Consider the following 19,134-nt stretch of genomic DNA (forward strand, 5'->3'; position numbering starts at 1 on the left):
AGTGACACAGGTGCCATTTATCAGTGTATATATGTGGATATATCCCCAAAAACACCCGTTTTCAGGGGGTAGCTGCCAACATTCTGTAACACCTGAACGTATGTAGGAGGGACCGGAGCAGATACCTCCAATACTGATTGGTTGGTACTTTAACTCTCTCCAAGGCTTAGTAAATAGACCCCTATGTGTCATCTTATCCTTTTCACAAATCACCCAAACAGTCTACACCCAGCACACTAACACGCAGTACACACTAATGCCCCCGCCGTCACTGCCGGGATCAGCTAGTGCATACACTATGGCATAGTACACACTAATGCCCCCACCGTCACTGCCGGGATCAGCCAGTGCATACACTATGGCACAGTACACACTAATGCCCCCGCCATCACTCCTAGGATCAGCAAGTGCATACACTATGGCGCAGTACACACTAATGCCCCCGCCGTCACTGCTGGGATCAGCAAGTGCATACACTATGGCGCAGTACACACTAATGCCCCCGCCGTCACTGCCGGGATCAGCTAGTGCATACACTATGGCGCAGTACACACTAATGCCGTCGCTGCGTCACTGCTGGGATCAGCAAGTGCATACACTATGGCGCAGTACACACTAATGCCCCCGCCGTCACTGCCGGGATCAGCAAGTGCATACACTATGGCGCAGTACACACTAATGCCCCCGCCATCACTCCTAGGATCAGCAAGTGCATACACTATGGCGCAGTACACACTAATGCCCCCGCCGTCACTGCTGGGATCAGCAAGTGCATACACTATGGCGCAGTACACACTAATTCCCCCGCCGTCACTGCTGGGATCAGCCAGTGCATACACTATGGCGCAGTACACACTAATACCCCCGCCGTCACTGCTGGGATCAGCAAGGGCATACACTATGGCGCAGTACACACTAATGCCCCCGCCGTCACTACTGGGATCAGCCAGTGCATACACTATGGCGCAGTACACACTAATGCCCCCGCCGTCACTGCTGGGATCAGCAAGTGCATACACTATGGCACAGTACACACTAATGCCCCCGCCGTCACTGCTGGGATCAGCAAGGGCATACACTATGGCGCAGTACACACTAATGCCCCCGCCGTCACTCCTTGGATCAGCAAGTGTATACACTATGGCGCAGTACACACTAATGCCCCCGCCGTCACTGCTGGGATCAGCAAGAGCATACACTATGGCGCAGTACACACTAATACCCCCGCCGTCACTGCTGGGATCAGCAAGGGCATACACTATGGCGCAGTACACACTAATGCCCCCGCCGTCACTGCTGGGATCAGCCAGTGCATACACTATGGCGCAGTACACACTAATGCCCCCGCCGTCACTGCCGGGATCAGCAAGTGCATACACTATGGCGCAGTACACACTAATGCCCCCGCCGTCACTGCTGGGATCAGCAAGTGTATATGCATTGCCGATGCCACCCCCTGGCTTAACACAACTGCTCCACCACACAAACACAAGACACTGCCAACAAATGTCACTTTGTATTACAGCAACACAATACACAACTTGTACTACGTACAGCGAGAGCTGGAGTAAATTATGGGCCGTGCTCCCTGGTTGTGTGCCCGGAGCTATTCAACTGACTGCATCGTGCCCGGAGCTATTCAACTGACTGCATCGTGCCCGGAGCTATTCAACTGACTGCATCGTGCCCGGAGCTATTCAACTGACTGCATCGTGCCCGGAGCTATTCAACTGACTGCATCGAGCCCGGAGCTATTAAACTGACTGCATCGTGCCAGGAGCTATTCAACTGACTGCATCGTGCCCGGAGCTATTCAACTGACTGCATCGTGCCCGGAGCTATTCAACTGACTGCATCGAGCCCGGAGCTATTAAACTGACTGCATCGTGCCAGGAGCTATTCAACTGACTGCATCGTGCCCGGAGCTATTCAACTGACTGCATCGTGCCCGGAGCTATTCAACTGACTGCATCGTGCCCGGAGCTATTCAACTGACTGCATCGTGCCCAGCACTTACCCCGGGAGACGCACCTACTGAGCATGCCCGGTGGTTTGTCGTGGTAAACCGCACCTCAAAAGGGAAGTATCGGGCACGACGCGGTTACCACATGCGGTCAGTCCGACACCAGCCCTGAGGCACTGGCTGATGCAGGCCCCTCTGCTAATCACGGGCTTACGCCGGGGCACTGGGACAGCTTTGGGCACTTATCCCGGGAATTCCCTCCAATTATCATCAATTTCACACATATCCTATACAGGCCAACGCTGCTCCTCACCTTTATGGGGGGAATTCAAGTGTTTTGTGCACTGGCGGCCCCTAGATGACACCCAACGGACCAATTGAATTGTTGCTCCATTCGAGCGTGCACAGCCGCCGCCACTGACGTCACTGCTGTTTCGTCATTTTGACGGGCTGGTGACTAGTCCGTGATAAGTGACCACACGTCAGGAGGGAACGCGTCACGCTATATAGAACGTCATATAATAAAGGATTAGAGAATACACGTGAAAGTGACGCTAAGCAGGTGAACTATACGCCTTGTCTGCCCTGTAACGTGAGCCTGTTCCCATCTGAAATCATTCACAGGTTGTGCAGTGAACGCTGCCTTATTTCTGGGAATATCCCTAACCCTGTAACTTTTACCCACTGCCGTTTTTACACAAGCGAGAAGCTGGAGGATGCCTGAAACATAAAGTGTATTTTCTATGTGCTAAGAAATCTGCGTTCACGCTTGTGCCTATGTTGGAGCTATATGGATGCCAGAGCGTCACTCCCTACTGAGGGGTCATCAATACAGGGAAGCTCGAACACCCCCTCCACTGACCAATCACATCATGGTTAGTGAGGCAAACCACGTGTTATTGGCTGAACGCAAATAATCCATCTCTCAATTTTATTTAATGACTAAATTGGTAAATGAGGGTTTGGGGAGCGACTCACAATCACAATGAGTGGAGTAAACAGATAATACCTCACCCCAGCCACTGTGATAGAGGAGTATTATGGAATCATAGTAATAATAGGTAATATTAAAGCGATATGTTTCTATGGAGCATTGGGATCTATAGGAATGATATTCAGGTTCCATCAATTCACCTCAGATCGGCAGAACACTGGCAGCAAGTGTTCCTACACTTCCAACCCTCAACCAGCAAATCATATCTGTACGACACGCTGCAGGCCATTCCGCACGTGAGGAATAACCAGGAATGCATGAATAATTAGGGCAAATTGCCATCATAAATAGCACATCACTGCATTGCATAGGAGGGTTCCCGATATCTGGGGGGAGGGGGGGGAGTTACCAGTGTTATTCTCCCAGCTGCAGAGATCGCGCCCGGACACCTGAGAGAGAGGAGGTAACTGATGAAGGACTCTTCTGCGGCCACACTCTCTCAGTGCCCTCCTGGTGTGTATATGGGGGCGGGTTACAAGGTCAGACTGAGAGACGGCGTATACTGAGAAATGGAAATAAACCTCTGCATACACGGCTTCCATGTTTAGCACGATCTACAGCTTGGGGTGACTGACTGCTGAGTCAGCTCTCCCAGCGTCACCCTGTCGCCCCCTAACCCCACTGGAACATTTAAGTATATTAGTGAAAGAAGAAAATCAAATGGAGGAATAATAAGACGGAGAGGGAGACAATGTAATAGCAGATCATCTAAATTACTATTTGTGCTCAGTATTCACCACAAGAGAGGGGAAGGGGCCACAAGGACATTCATACGCATATAAGGTAGACGGAACCTTTTCAGACAGACAGTGAAATTCCCGGGTGAAGAAGTACTACCCGGTAATTTGCCGATAAACACCGGTCCTTTTAGAGTCTGATAGGCTCAACTCTGGTTGAAATTCCCGGGACTTCGACCCAGGATTTTACCCGGGAATTTCCACCCTTTCACACAGACGAAATACCCATGTTGATCCGCAAATTACCGGGTAGAAATTCTTGGCCCGGTAACTTGCTTGTCTGTGTGAAAGGGGGGTCAGGCGGGGACCGGCAAAACGACCCAGCACTGAAATGCCGGGCAATATGCCGGGATTTTCAGACGTTTCTTTCTGAAAAAGAGTATCACAGAGGAGAAGGGTATAACAGAACGCTCAAAGCAGAAAGTAGATAAATCAATGGGGCCAAATGGGAGAATACTAAAAGAGCATAAAGGGGTGCTGGTAACACCATTATTAGAATTATTCAACCAGTCACTAGCTACAGGAGTAAGTCCAGAGGACTGGAAAAGAGCAAACGTAGCCCCACTGCACAAAAGTGGAAGCAAGGAAGAGTCAAGTAACTACAGACCAGTAAGCCTTACATCAGTAGTGGGAAAGTAATGAAACACCATTAGAAGAAAGAGTAGTGGAATATCTTAAAAGAAACAGTTTACAGGATCCCAAACAGCATGGATTTACTGGCGGGAGATCATGCCAAACAAATCGTGACTAAAATAATAGATCAAGAGGGAGGCGCCATAGATGTAGCATATCTTTAGTAAGGCACGGGATGCATTTGGCATCCCAGGGGTTGGGATGTCGTCGGTCATGTGACTGATGCTGGAATCCAGACATAGCCGACACTCCACGAGGATTAGTCCTAGCCGAAGCCCCTGGAGGGTTAGGGATAGGGGTAAAATTCTTACCCCCATACGGTGTCTGGATTCTAACTGTTGCGGTCAGTCATGTGACGGTCGGTATCCTGACTGCAGGCATTTCATACTAACCCATTTGACACTGTCCCACATTGGATTATAAAACAGTTGGATAAGAACCTGGTTGCAGGAAAAGAAACAGAGAGTTGTAGTAAATGGAGTGCATTCACAGGAGTAAAATATTACCAATGGAGTACCCCAGGGATCTGTACTTGGACCAGCGCTCTTTAATATCTTTGTTGGTGGCATTGTACATGGTATTGAAGGGAAATTATTCCTTATTGCAGATGACACAAAAGGTATGCAACAGGGTGCACACAACAGGAGGGGTAAAACAAATGATTGAGGGTCAGGACTAGGTAGACTAGAGGAATGGTCAAGAGTGTGGCAACTACAGTTTAATGCTAAAAAATGCAAAATCCTGCACTTGGGTCTCAAAAATTCAAAGGCTAAATATAGAATTAATGGCGCAATACTGGAAACTACTCAGGAGGAAAGGGATCTAGGAATTACTATTTCAGGTGACAAAGGATAAATATAGTATTAATGGCGCCATACTGGGAACTACTGAGAAGGAAAGGGATCTAGGAGTCACTATTTCAGGTGACAAAGTATAAATAAAGTATTAATGGCACTATACTGGGGACTACTGAGGAGGAAAGGGATATAGGAGTCACTATTTCAGGTGACATAAAGAATAAATATAGTATAATGGCACTATACTGGGAACTACTGAGGAGGAAAGGGATCTAGGAGTCACTACCTCAGGTGACATAAAGAATAAATATAGTATTAATGGCACTATACTGGGGACTACTGAGGAGGAAAGGGATCTATGAGTCACTATTTCAGGTGACATAAAGAATAAATATAGTATTAATGGCACTATACTAGGGACTACTGAGGAGGAAAGGGATCTAGGAGTCACTATCTCAGGTGACATAAAGGATAAATATAGTATTAATGGCACTATACTAGGGACTACTGAGGAGGAAAGGGATCTAGGAGTCACTATCTCAGGTGACATAAAGGATAAATATAGTATTAATGGCACTATACTGGAAACTACTGAGGAGGAAAGGGATCTAGGAGTCACTATTTCAGGTGATATAAAGGATAAATATAGCATTAATGGCTCTATACTGGAGACTACTGAGGAGGAAAGGGATCTAGGAGTCACTATTTCAGGTGACATAAAGAATAAATATAGTATAATGGCACTATACTGGAAACTACTGAGGAGGAAAGGGATCTAGGAGTCACTATCTCAGGTGACATAAAGGATAAATATAGAATTAATGGCACTATACTGGGGACTACTGAGGAGGAAAGGGATCTAGGAGTCACTATTTCAGGTGATATAAAGGATAAATATAGCATTAATGGCTCTATACTGGAGACTACTGAGGAGGAAAGGGATCTAGGAGTCACTATTTCAGGTGACATAAAGAATAAATATAGTATAATGGCACTATACTGGGAACTACTGAGGAGGAAAGGGATCTAGGAGTCACTATTTCAGGTGATATAAAGGATAAATATAGTATTAATGGCACTATACTGGGAACTACTGAGGAGGAAAGGGATCTAGGAGTCACTATCTCAGGTGATATAAAGGATAAATATAGTATTAATGGCACTATACTGGGGACTACTGAGGAGGAAAGGGATCTAGGAGTCACTATCTCAGGTGATATAAAGGATAAATATAGTATTAATGGCACTATACTGGGAACTACTGAGGAGGAAAGGGATCTAGGAGTCACTATTTCAGGTGACATAAAGGATAAATATAATATTAATGGAACTATACTGGAAACTACTGAGGAGGAAAGGGATCTAGGAGTCACTATTTCAGGTGACATAAAGGATAAATATAGCATTAATGGCTCTATACTGGAGACTACTGAGGAGGAAAGGGATCTAGGAGTCACTATTTCAGGTGACATAAAGGATAAATATAATATTAATGGCACTATACTGGAAACTACTGAGGAGGAAAGGGATCTAGGAGTCACTATCTCAGGTGACATAAAGGATAAATATAGTATTAATGGCGATATACTGGGAACTACTGAGGAGGACAGGAATCTAGGAGTCACTATTTCAGGTGACATAAAGGATAAATATAGTATTAATGGCACTATACTGGAAACTACTGAGGAGGAAAGGGATCTAGGAGACACTATCTCAGGTGACATAAAGGATAAATATAGTATTAATGGCACTATACTGGAAACTACTGAGGAGGAAAGGGATCTAGGAGTCACTATCTCAGGTGACATAAAGGATAAATATAGTATTAATGGCACTATACTGGAAACTACTGAGGAGGAAAGGGATCTAGGAGACACTATCTCAGGTGACATAAAGGATAAATATAGTATTAATGGCACTATACTGGAAACTACTGAGGAGGAAAGGGATCTAGGAGTCACTATCTCAGGTGACATAAAGGATATAGTATTAATTGACCTATACTGGGAACTACTGAGGAGGAAAGGGATCTAGGAGTCACTATTACAGGTGACAAAGGATAAATATAGTATTAATGGCACTATACTGGAAACTACTGAGGAGGAAATGGATCTAGGAGTCACTATTTCAGGTGACATAAAGGATAAATACAGTATTAATGGCACTATACTGGGAACTACTGAGGAGGAAAGGGATCTAGGAGTCACTATCTCAGGTGACATAAAGGATAAATATAGTATAATGGCACTATACTGGGAACTACTGAGGAGGAAAGGGATCTAGGAGTCACTATCTCAGGTGACATAAAGGATAAATATAGTATTAAGGGCACTATACTGGATACTACTGAGGAGGAAAGGGATCTAGGAGTCACTATCTCAGGTGACATAAAGGATAAATATAGTATTAATGGCACTATACTGGAAACTACTGAGGAGGAAAGGGATCTAGGAGTCACTATTTCAGGTGATATAAGGATAAATAAGATTTTACTTACCGATAAATCTATTTCTCGTAGTCCGTAGTGGATGCTGGGACTCCGTAAGGACCATGGGGAATAGCGGCTCCGCAGGAGACAGGGCACAAGAATAAAAGCTTTAGGATCAGGTGGTGTGCACTGGCTCCTCCCCCTATGACCCTCCTCCAAGCCTCAGTTAGGATACTGTGCCCGGACGAGCGTACATAATAAGGAAGGATATTGAATCCCGGGTAAGACTCATACCAGCCACACCAATCACACCGTACAACTTGTGATCTGAACCCAGTTAACAGTATGATAAAACGAAAAGGAGCCTCTGAAAAGATGGCTCACAACAATAATAACCCGAATTTTTGTAACAATAACTATATACAAGTATTGCAGACAATCCGCACTTGGGATGGGCGCCCAGCATCCACTACGGACTACGAGAAATAGATTTATCGGTAAGTAAAATCTTATTTTCTCTGACGTCCTAGTGGTTGCTGGGACTCCGTAAGGACCATGGGGATTATACCAAAGCTCCCAAACGGGCGGGAGAGTGCGGATGACTCTGCAGCACCGAATGAGAGAACTCCAGGTCCTCCTCAGCCAGGGTATCAAATTTGTAGAATTTCGCAAACGTGTTTGCCCCTGACCAAGTAGCTGCTCGGCAAAGTTGTAAAGCCGAGACCCCTCGGGCAGCCGCCCAAGATGAGCCCACTTTCCTTGTGGAATGGGCTTTTACCGATTTTGGCTGTGGCAGGCCTGCCACAGAATGTGCAAGCTGAATTGTACTACAAATCCAACGAGCAATCGTCTGCTTAGAAGCAGGAGCACCCAGCTTGTTGGGTGCATACAGGATAAACAGCGAGTCAGATTTTCTGACTCCAGCCGTCCTGGAAACATATATTTTCAGGACCCTGACAACGTCAAGCAACTTGGATTCCTCCAAGTCCCTAGTAGCCGCAGGTACCACAATAGGTTGGTTCATGTGAAATGCAGAAACCACCTTAGGTAGAAATTGAGGACGAGTCCTCAATTCTGCCCTGTCAGAATGAAAAATTAAGTAAGGACTTTTATATGATAAAGCCGCCAATTCTGACACACGCCTGGCTGAAGCCAGGGCTAACAGCATCGTCACCTTCCATGTGAGATATTTGAAGTCCACAGTGGTGAGTGGTTCAAACCAATGTGACTTTAGAAAACTCAACACAACATTGAGATCCCAAGGTGCCACTGGAGGCACAAAAGGAGGCTGTATATGCAGTACCCCTTTTACAAATGTCTGAACTTCAGGCATTGAAGCCAGTTCTTTCTGGAAGAAAATCGACAGGGCCGAAATTTGAACCTTAATGGACCCTAATTTTAGGCCCATAGATAGTCCTGTTTGCAGGAAATGGAGGAAACGACCCAGTTGAAATTCCTCTGTAGGGGCCTTCTTGGCCTCACACCACGCAACATATTTTCGCCAAATGCGGTGATAATGTTTTGCGGTTACGTCCTTCCTGGCCTTGACCAGGGTAGGGATGACTTCATCTGGAATGCCTTTTTCCCTCAGGATCCGGCGTTCAACCGCCATGCCGTCAAACGCAGCCGCGGTAAGTCTTGGAACAGACAAGGCCCCTGCTGGAGCAGGTCCTTTCTCAGAGGTAGAGGCCACGGTTCGTCCGTGAGCATCTCTTGAAGTTCCGGGTACCAAGTCCTTCTTGGCCAATCCGGAGCCACGAGTATAGTTCTTACTCCTCTCCTTCTTATGATTCTCAGTACCTTTGGTATGAGAGGCAGAGGAGGGAACACATACACTGACTGGTACACCCACGGCGTTACCAGGGCGTCCACCGCTATTGCCTGAGGGTCCCTTGACCTGGCGCAATATCTGTCTAGTTTTTTGTTTAGACGGGACGCCATCATGTCCACCTTTGGTTCTTCCCAACGGTTTACTATCAGGTGGAAGACTTCTGGGTGAAGTCCCCACTCTCCCGGGTGGAGGTCGTGTCTGCTGAGGAAGTCTGCTTCCCAGTTGTCCACTCCCGGAATGAACACTGCTGACAGTGCTATCACATGATTTTCCGCCCAGCGAAGAATCCTTGCAGCTTCTGCCATTGCCCTCCTGCTTCTCGTGCCGCCCTGTCTGTTTACGTGGGCGACTGACGTGATGTTGTCCGATTGGATCAATACCGCCTGACCCTGAAGCAGGGGTTTCGCTTGACTTAGGGCATTGTAAATGGCCCTTAGTTCCAGAATGTTTATATGAAGAGATGCTTCCATGCTTGACCACAAGCCCTGGAAATTTCTTCCCTGTGTGACTGCTCCCCAGCCTCTCAGGCTTGCATCCGTGGTCACCAGGATCCAATCCTGAATGCCAAATCTGCGGCCCTCTAGTAGATGAGCACTCTGCAGCCACCACAGAAGAGACACCCTTGTCCTTGGCGACAGGGTTATCCGCTGATGCATCTGAAGATGCGATCCGGACCATTTGTCCAGTAGATCCCACTGAAAAGTTCTTGCATGGAATCTTCCGAATGGAATCGCTTCGTAAGAAGCCACCATTTTTCCCAGGACCCTCGTGCACTGATGCACTGACACCTGGCCTGGTTTTAGGAGGTTCCTGACTAGCTCGGATAACTCCCTGGCCTTCTCCTCCGGGAGAAACACCTTTTTCTGGACTGTGTCCAGAATCATTCCTAGGAACAGTAGACGTGTCGTTGGAATCAGCTGCGATTTTGGAATATTTAGGATCCACCCGTGCTGACGTAACACTATCTGAGATAGTGCTACTCCGACTTCTAACTGTTCCCTGGACCTTGCCCTTATCAGGAGATCGTCCAAGTAAGGGATAATTAAGATGCCTTTTCTTCGAAGAAGAATCATCATTTCGGCCATTACCTTGGTAAAGACCCGAGGTGCCGTGGACAACCCAAACGGCAGCGTCTGAAACTGATAATGACAGTCTTGTACTACAAACCTGAGGTACCCTTGGTGAGACGGGTAGATTGGGACGTGGAGATAAGCATCCTTGATGTCCAGAAACACCATATAGTCCCCTTCTTCCAGGTTTGCTATCACCGCTCTGAGTGATTCCATCTTGAATTTGAACCTCTTTATGTAAGTGTTCAAGGATTTCAGATTTAAAATTGGTCTCACCGAGCCGTCCGGCTTCGGTACCACAAAACAGCGTGGAATAATACCCCTTTCCCTGTTGTAGGAGGGGTACCTTGATTATCACCTGCTGGGAATACAGCTTGTGAATGGCTTCCAAAATTGCCTCCCTGTCGGAGGGAGACTTTGGTAGAGCAGACTTCAGGAACCGGCGAGGGGGAAACGCCTCGAATTCCAGTTTGTACCCCTGCGACACTACCTGTAGAATCCAGGGGTCCACTTGCGAGTGAGCCCACTGCGCGTTGAAATTCTTGAGACGGGCTCCCACCATGTCTGAGTCTGCTTGTAAAGCCCCAGCGTCATGCTGAAGACTTGGCAGAAGCAGGGGAGGGCTTCTGCTCCTGGGAAGTGGCTGCATGGTGCAGTCTTTTTCCCCTTCCTCTGCCCCGGGGCAGGAAGGAATGGCCTTTGGCTCGCTTGTACTTATGGGAACGAAAGGACTGAGTTTGAAAAGACGGTGTCTTTTTCTGCTGATGTGAAGTGACCTGGGGTAAAAAGGTGGATTTTCCAGCCGTTGCCGTGGCCACCAGGTCCGATAGACCAGCCCCAAATAACTCCTCCCCTTTATACGGCAATACTTCCATATGTCGTTTGGAATCCGCATCGCCTGACCACTGTCGCGTCCATAACGCTCTTCTGGCAGAAATGGACATAGCACTTACTCTTGATGCCAGGGTGCAAATATCCCTCTGTGCATCACGCATATATAGTAATGCATCCTTCAAATGCTCTATAGTTAACAGAATATTGTCCCTATCCAGGGTATCAATATTTTCAGTCAGGGAATCCGACCACGCGACTCCAGCACTGCACATCCAGGCTGAGGCGATTGCTGATCGCAGTATAACACCAGTATGTGTGTATATACTTTTAAGAATATTTTCCAGCCTTCTATCTGCTGGTTCTTTGAGGGTGGCCGTATCAGGAGACGGTAACGCTACTTGTTTAGATAAACGTGTGAGCGCCTTATCTACCCTAGGGGGTGTTTCCCAACGCGTCCTAACCTCTGACGGGAAAGGATATAGTGCCAATAATTTTTTAGAAATTAGCAGTTTTTTGTCGGGGGAAACCCACGCTTCATCACACACCTCATTTAATTCATCTGACTCAGGGAAAACTATTGGTAGTTTTTTCACACCCCACATAATACCCTTCTTTGTGGTACTTGTAGTGTCAGAAATGTTCAATGCCTCCTTCATTGCCGTGATCATGTAACGTGTGGCCCTACTGGACATTACGTTTGTCTCCTCACCGTCGACACTAGACTCAGTATCTGTGTCTGGGTCTGTGTCGACCCACTGAGGTAACGGGCGTTTTAGGGCCCCTGACGGTGTCTGAGACGCCTGGACAGGCACTAATTGATTTGCCGGCTGTCTCATGTCATCAACCGTTCTTTGCAAAGTGCTGACATTATCACTTAATTCTTTAAATACGATCATCCAGTCAGGTGTCGACTCCCTAGGGGGTGACATCACTAACCCAGGCAATTGCTCCGCCTCCACATCATTTTCCTCCTCATACATGTCGACACACACGTACCGACACACAGCACACACACCGGGAATGCTCTGATAGAGGACAGGACCCCACAAGCCCTTTGGAGAGACAGAGGGAGAGTCTGCCAGCACACACCAAGCGCTATATATATATATACAGGAATAACCTTATATAAAAGTGTTATTCCCTTATAGCTGCTGTTTATATAATTTTTAGCTGCCAAGAGTGCCCCCCCTTCTCTTTTTTACCCTGATTCTGTAGCAAGTCTGCAGGGGAGAGTCAGGGAGCCGTCCTTCCAGCGGAGCTGTGAGGGAAAATGGCGCTTGTGTGCTGAGGAGATAGGCTCCGCCCCTTCACGACGTCCTTATCTCCCGCTTTTTGCTGTAAAAATGGCAGGGGTTAAAATACATCCATATAGCCCAAGAGCTATATGTGATGTATTCTTTTGCCAACCTAAGGTATCATCTGTTATATTGCGTCTCAGGGCGCTCCCCCCCAGCGCCCTGCACCCTCAGTGACCGGAGTGTGAAGTGTGCTGAGAGCAATGGCGCACAGCTGCGGTGCTGTGCGCTACCTTAGCCTGAAGACAGGATCGTCTTCTGCCGCCGATTTCACCGGACCTCTTCGCTCTTCTGGCTCTGTAAGGGGGCCGGCGGCGCGGCTCCGGGACCCATCCAGGCTGAACCTGTGATTGTCCCTCTGGAGCTAATGTCCAGTAGCCTAAGAAGCCCAATCCACTCTGCACGCAGGTGAGTCCGTTTCTTCTCCCCTTAGTCCCACGATGCAGTGAGCCTGTTGCCAGCAGGACTCACTGAAAATAAAAAACCTAAAAAACACTTTTATTCTAAGCAGCTCAGGAGAGCCACCTAGCCTGTACCCTTCTCGTTCGGGCACAAAAATCTAACTGAGGCTTGGAGGAGGGTCATAGGGGGAGGAGCCAGTGCACACCACCTGATCCTAAAGCTTTTATTCTTGTGTCCTGTCTCCTGCGGAGCCGCTATTCCCCATGGTCCTTACGGAGTCCCAGCATCCACTAGGACGTCAGAGAAAATATAGTATTAATGGCACTATACTGGAAGATACTGAGGAGGAAAGGGATCTAGGAGTCACTATCTCAGGTGACATAAAGGATAAATATAATATTAATGTCACTATACTGGAAACTACTGAGGAGGAAAGGGATCTAGGAGTCACTATTTCAGGTGTCATAAAGGATAAATATAGTATTAATGGCGCTATACTGGGAGCTACTGAGGAGGAAAGGGATCTAGGAGTCACTATTTCAGGTGACAAAGGATAAATATAGTATTAATGGCACTATACTGGGAACTACTGAGGAGGAAAGGGATCTAGGAGTCACTATTTCAGGTGATATAAAGGATAAATATAGTATTAATGGCACTATACTGGTAAATACTGAGGAGGAAAGGGATCTAGGAGTCACTATTTCAGGTGACAAAGGATAAATATAGTATTAATGGCACTATACTGGAAACTACTGAGGAGGAAAGGGATCTAGGAGTCACTATTTCAGGTGACATAAAGGATAAATATAGTATTAATGGCACTATACTGGGAACTACTGAGGAGGAAAGGGATCTAGGAGTCACTATCTCAGGTGACATAAAGGATAAATATAGTATTAATGGCACTATACTGGGAACTACTGAGGAGGAAAGGGATCTAGGAGTCACTATCTCAGGTGACATAAAGGATAAATATAGTATTAATGCTACTATACTGGAAACTACTGAGGAGGAAAGGGATCTAGGAGTCACTATTTCAGGTGACATAAAGGATAAATATAGTATTAATGGCACTATACTGGACACTACTGAGGAGGAAAGGGATCTAGGAGTCACTATCTCAGGTGACATAAAAGGATAAATATAGTATTATTGGCACTATACTGGAAGATACTGAGGAGGAAAGATATCTAGGAGTCACTATCTCAGGTGACATAAAGGATAAATATAGTATTAATGGCACTATACTGGAAACTACTGAGGAGGAAAGGGATCTAGGAGTCACTATCTCAGGTGACATAAAGGATAAATATAGTATTAATGGCACTATACTGGAAACTACTGAGGAGGACAGGAATCTAGGAGTCACTATTTCAGGTGACATAAAGGATAAATATAGTATTAATGGCGATATACTGGAAACTACTGAGGAAAGGGATCTAGGAGTCACTATTTCATGTAACATAAAGGATAAATATAGTATTAATGGCACTATACTGGAAACTACTGAGGAGGAAAGGGATCTAGGAGTCACTATTTCAGGTGACATAAAGGATAAATATAGTATTAATGGCGCTATACTGGAAACTACTGAGGAGGAAAGGGATCTAGGAGTCACTATCTCAGGTGACAAAGGATAAATATAGTATTAATGGCACTATACTGGGAACTACTGAGGAGGAAAGGGATCTAGGAGTCACTATTTCATGTAACATAAAGGATAAATATAGTATTAATGGCACTATACTGGAAACTACTGAGGAGGAAAGGGATCTAGGAGTCACTATTTCAGGTGTCATAAAGGATAAATATAGTATTAATGGCACTATACTGGGAGCTACTGAGGAGGAAAGGGATCTAGGAGTCACTATTTCAGGTGACATAAAGGATAAATATAGTATTAATGGCACTATACTGGGAACTACTGAGGAGGAAAGGGATCTAGGAGTCACTATTTCAGGTGACATAAAGGATAAATATAGTATTAATGGCAGTATACTGGAAACTACTGAGGGGGAAAGGGATCTAGGAGTCAATATTTCAGGTGACATAAAGGATAAATATAGTATTAATGGCACTATACTGGAAACTACTGAGGAGGAAAGGGATCTAGGAGTCACTATTTCAGGTGACATAAAGGATAAATATAGTATTAATGGCACTATACTGGAAACTACTGAGGAGGAAAGGGATCTAGGAGTCACTATTTCAGGTGACATAAAGGATAAATATAGTATTAATGGCGCTATACTGGAAACTACTGAGGAGGAAAGGGATCTAGGAGTCACTATCTCAGGTGACAAAGGATAAATATAGTATTAATGGCACTATACTGGGAACTACTGAGGAGGAAAGGGATCTAGGAGTCACTATTTCATGTAACATAAAGGATAAATATAGTATTAATGGCACTATACTGGAAACTACTGAGGAGGAAAGGGATCTAGGAGTCACTATTTCAGGTGTCATAAAGGATAAATATAGTATTAATGGCACTATACTGGGAGCTACTGAGGAGGAAATGGATCTAGGAGTCACTATTTCAGGTGACATAAAGGATAAATATAGTATTAATGGCACTATACTGGGAACTACTGAGGAGGAAAGGGATCTAGGAGTCACTATTTCAGGTGACATAAAGGATAAATATAGTATTAATGGCAGTATACTGGAAACTACTGAGGGGGAAAGGGATCTAGGAGTCAATATTTCAGGTGACATAAAGGATAAAATAAGAATTTACTTACCGATAATTCTATTTCTCGGAGTCCGTAGTGGATGCTGGGGTTCCTGAAAGGACCATGGGGAATAGCGGCTCCGCAGGAGACAGGGCACAAAAGTAAAGCTTTCCGATCAGGTGGTGTGCACTGGCTCCTCCCCCTATGACCCTCCTCCAAGCCAGTTAGGCACTGTGCCCGGACGAGCGTACACAATAAGGGAGGAATTTTGAATCCCGGGTAAGACTCATACCAGCCACACCAATCACACCGTACAACTTGTGATCTAAACCCAGTTAACAGTATGATAACAGCGGAGCCTCTGAAAAGATGGCTCACAACAATAATAACCCGATTTTTGTAACTATGTACAAGTATTGCAGATAATCCGCACTTGGGATGGGCGCCCAGCATCCACTACGGACTCCGAGAAATAGAATTATCGGTAAGTAAATTCTTATTTTCTCTATCGTCCTAGTGGATGCTGGGGTTCCTGAAAGGACCATGGGGATTATACCAAAGCTCCCAAACGGGCGGGAGAGTGCGGATGACTCTGCAGCACCGAATGAGAGAACTCCAGGTCCTCCTTAGCCAGGGTATCAAATTTGTAGAATTTAGCAAACGTGTTTGCCCCTGACCAAGTAGCTGCTCGGCAAAGTTGTAAAGCCGAGACCCCTCGGGCAGCCGCCCAAGATGAGCCCACCTTCCTTGTGGAATGGGCATTTACATATTTTGGCTGTGGCAGGCCTGCCACAGAATGTGCAAGCTGAATTGTATTACACATCCAACTAGCCATAGTCTGCTTAGAAGCAAGAGCACCCAGTTTGTTGGGTGCATACAGGATAACAGCAAGTCAGTTTTCCTGACTCCAGCCGTCCTGGAACATATTTTCAGGGCCCTGACAACATCTAGCAACTTGGAGTCCTCCAAGTCCCTAGTAGGTGCAAGGCACCACAATAAGCTGGTTCAGGTGAAACACTGACACCACCTTAGGGAGAGAACTGGGGACGAGTCCGCAGCTCTGCCCTGTCCGAATGGACAAACAGATATGGGCTTTTTTGAGAAAAAAACCACCAATTTGACACTCGCCTGGTCCAGGCCAGGGCCAAGAGCATGGTCACTTTTTATGTGAGATGCTTCAAATCCACAGATTTGACTGGTTTTAAACCAATGTGATTTGAGGAATCCCAGAACTACGTTGAGATCCCACAGTGCCACTGGAGGCACAAAAGGGGGTTGTATATGCAATACTCCCTTGACAAACTTCTGGACTTCAGGAACTGAAGCCAATTCTTTTTGGAAGAAAATCGACAGGGCCGAAATTTGAACCTTAATGGACCCCAATTTGAGGCCCATAGACACTCCTGTTTGCAGGAAATGCAGGAAACGACCGAGTTGAAATTTCTTTGTGGGGCCTTCCTGGCCTCACACCACGCAACATATTTTCGCCACATGTGGTGATAATGTTGTGCGGTCACCTCCTTTCTGGCTTTGACCAGGGTAGGAATGACCTCTTCCGGAATGCCTTTTTCCCTTAGGATCCGGCTTTCCACCTCCATGCCGACAAACGCAGCTGCGGTAAGTCTTGGAACAGACATGGTACTTGCTGAAGCAAGTCCCTTCTTAGCGGCAGAGGCCATAAGACCTCTGTAAGCATCTCTTGAAGTTCCGGGTACCAAGTCCTTCTTGGCCAATCCGGAGCCATGAGTATAGTTCTTACTCCTCTACGTCTTATAATTCTCAGCACCTTAGGTATGAGAAGCAGAGGAGGGAACACATACACCGACTGGTACACCCACGGTGTTACCAGAACGTCCACAGCTATTGCCTGAGGGTCTCTTGACCTGGCGCAATACCTGTCCCGTTTTTTGTTCAGACGGGACGCCATCATGTCCACCTTTGGTATTTCCCAACGGTTTACAATCAAGTGGAAAAAACTTCCCGATGAAGTTTCCACTCTCCCGGGTGGAGGTCGTGCCTGCTGAGGAAGTCTGCTTCCCAGTTTCCATTCCCGGGATGAAACACTGCTGACAGTGCTATCACATGATTTTCCGCCCAGCGAAAAGTCCTTGCAGTTTTTGCCATTGCCCTCCTGCTTCTTGTGTCGCCCTGTCTGTTTACGTGGGCGACTGCCGTGATGTTTTTCCCACTGGATCAATACCGGCTGACCTTGAAGCAGAGGTCTTGCTAAGCTTAGAGCATTATAAATTTACCCTTAGCTCCAGTATATTTATGTGGAGAAAAGTCTCCAGACTTGATCACACTCCCTGGAAATTTTTTCCTTGTGTGACTGCTCCCCAGCCTCTCGGGCTGGGCTCCGTGGTCACCAGCATCCAATCCTGAATGCCGAATCTGCGGCCCTCTAGAAGATGAGCACTCTATAACCACCACAGGAGAGACACCCTTGTCCTTGGATATAGGGTTATCCGCTGATGCATCTGAAGATGCGATCCGGACCATTTGTCCAGCAGATCCCACTGAAAAGTTCTTGCGTGAAATCTGCCGAATGGAATTGCTTCGTAGGAAGCCACCATTTTTACCAGGACCCTTGTGCAATGATGCACTGTTTTTAGGAGGTTCCTGACTAGCTCGGATAACTCCCTGGCTTTCTCTTCCGGGAGAAACACCTTTTTCTGGACTGTGTCCAGAATCATCCCTAGGCACAGCAGACGTGTCGTCGGGATCAGCTGCGATTTTGGAATATTTAGAATCCACCCGTGCTGTTGTAGCAGTATCCGAGATAGTGCTACTCCGACCTCCAACTGTTCCCTGGACTATGCCCTTATCAGGAGATCGTCCAAGTAAGGGATAATTAAGACGCCTTTTCTTCGAAGAAGAATCATCATTTCGGCCATTACCTTGGTAAAGACCCGGGGTGCCGTGGACAATCCAAACGGCAGCGTCTGAAACTGATAGTGACAGTTCTGCACCACGAACCTGAGGTACCCTTAGTGAGAAGGGCAAATTTGGGACATAGAGGTAAGCATCCCTAATGTCCCGGGACACTATATAGTCCCCTTCTTCCTGGTTCGTTATCACTGCTCTGAGTGACTCCATCTTGATTAGAACCTTTGTAAGTGTTCAAAAAATTTTTTAGAATAAGTCTCACCTAGCCTTCTGGCTTCAGTACCACAATATAGTGTGGAATAATACCCCTTTTCTTGTAGTAGGAGGGGTAATTTAATTATCACCTGCTGGGAATACAGCTTGTGAATTTTTTCCCATACTGCCTCCTTGTCGGAGGGAGACCTTGGTAAAGCAGACTTCAGGAGCCTGCGAAGGGGAAACGTCTCGACATTCCAATCTGTACCCCTGGGATACTACTTGTAGGATCCAGGGGTCCTGTACGGTCTCAGCGCCATGCTGAGAATTTGTCAGAAGCGGTGGAACGCTTCTGTTCCTGGGAATGGGCTGCCTGCTGCAGTCTTCT

General features: G+C 46.5%; 2 protein-coding genes across 8 annotated transcripts in view; one reads left to right on the top strand and one right to left on the bottom strand.

Annotated features, from left to right (window-relative positions):
* Nucleotides 1–19,134, top strand: part of ERMAP (erythroblast membrane associated protein (Scianna blood group)) — a 633,995-nt gene that overhangs the window by 320,945 nt on the left and 293,916 nt on the right. The window lies entirely within an intron of this gene.
* ZNF362 (zinc finger protein 362) overlaps nt 1–19,134 on the bottom strand; it is a 92,692-nt gene that overhangs the window by 56,720 nt on the left and 16,838 nt on the right. The gene's annotated exons all lie outside the window — the stretch shown is intronic.

This window comes from Pseudophryne corroboree, chromosome 10, assembly GCF_028390025.1.
Source record: "Pseudophryne corroboree isolate aPseCor3 chromosome 10, aPseCor3.hap2, whole genome shotgun sequence".
Classification (NCBI taxonomy): domain Eukaryota; kingdom Metazoa; phylum Chordata; class Amphibia; order Anura; family Myobatrachidae; genus Pseudophryne; species Pseudophryne corroboree.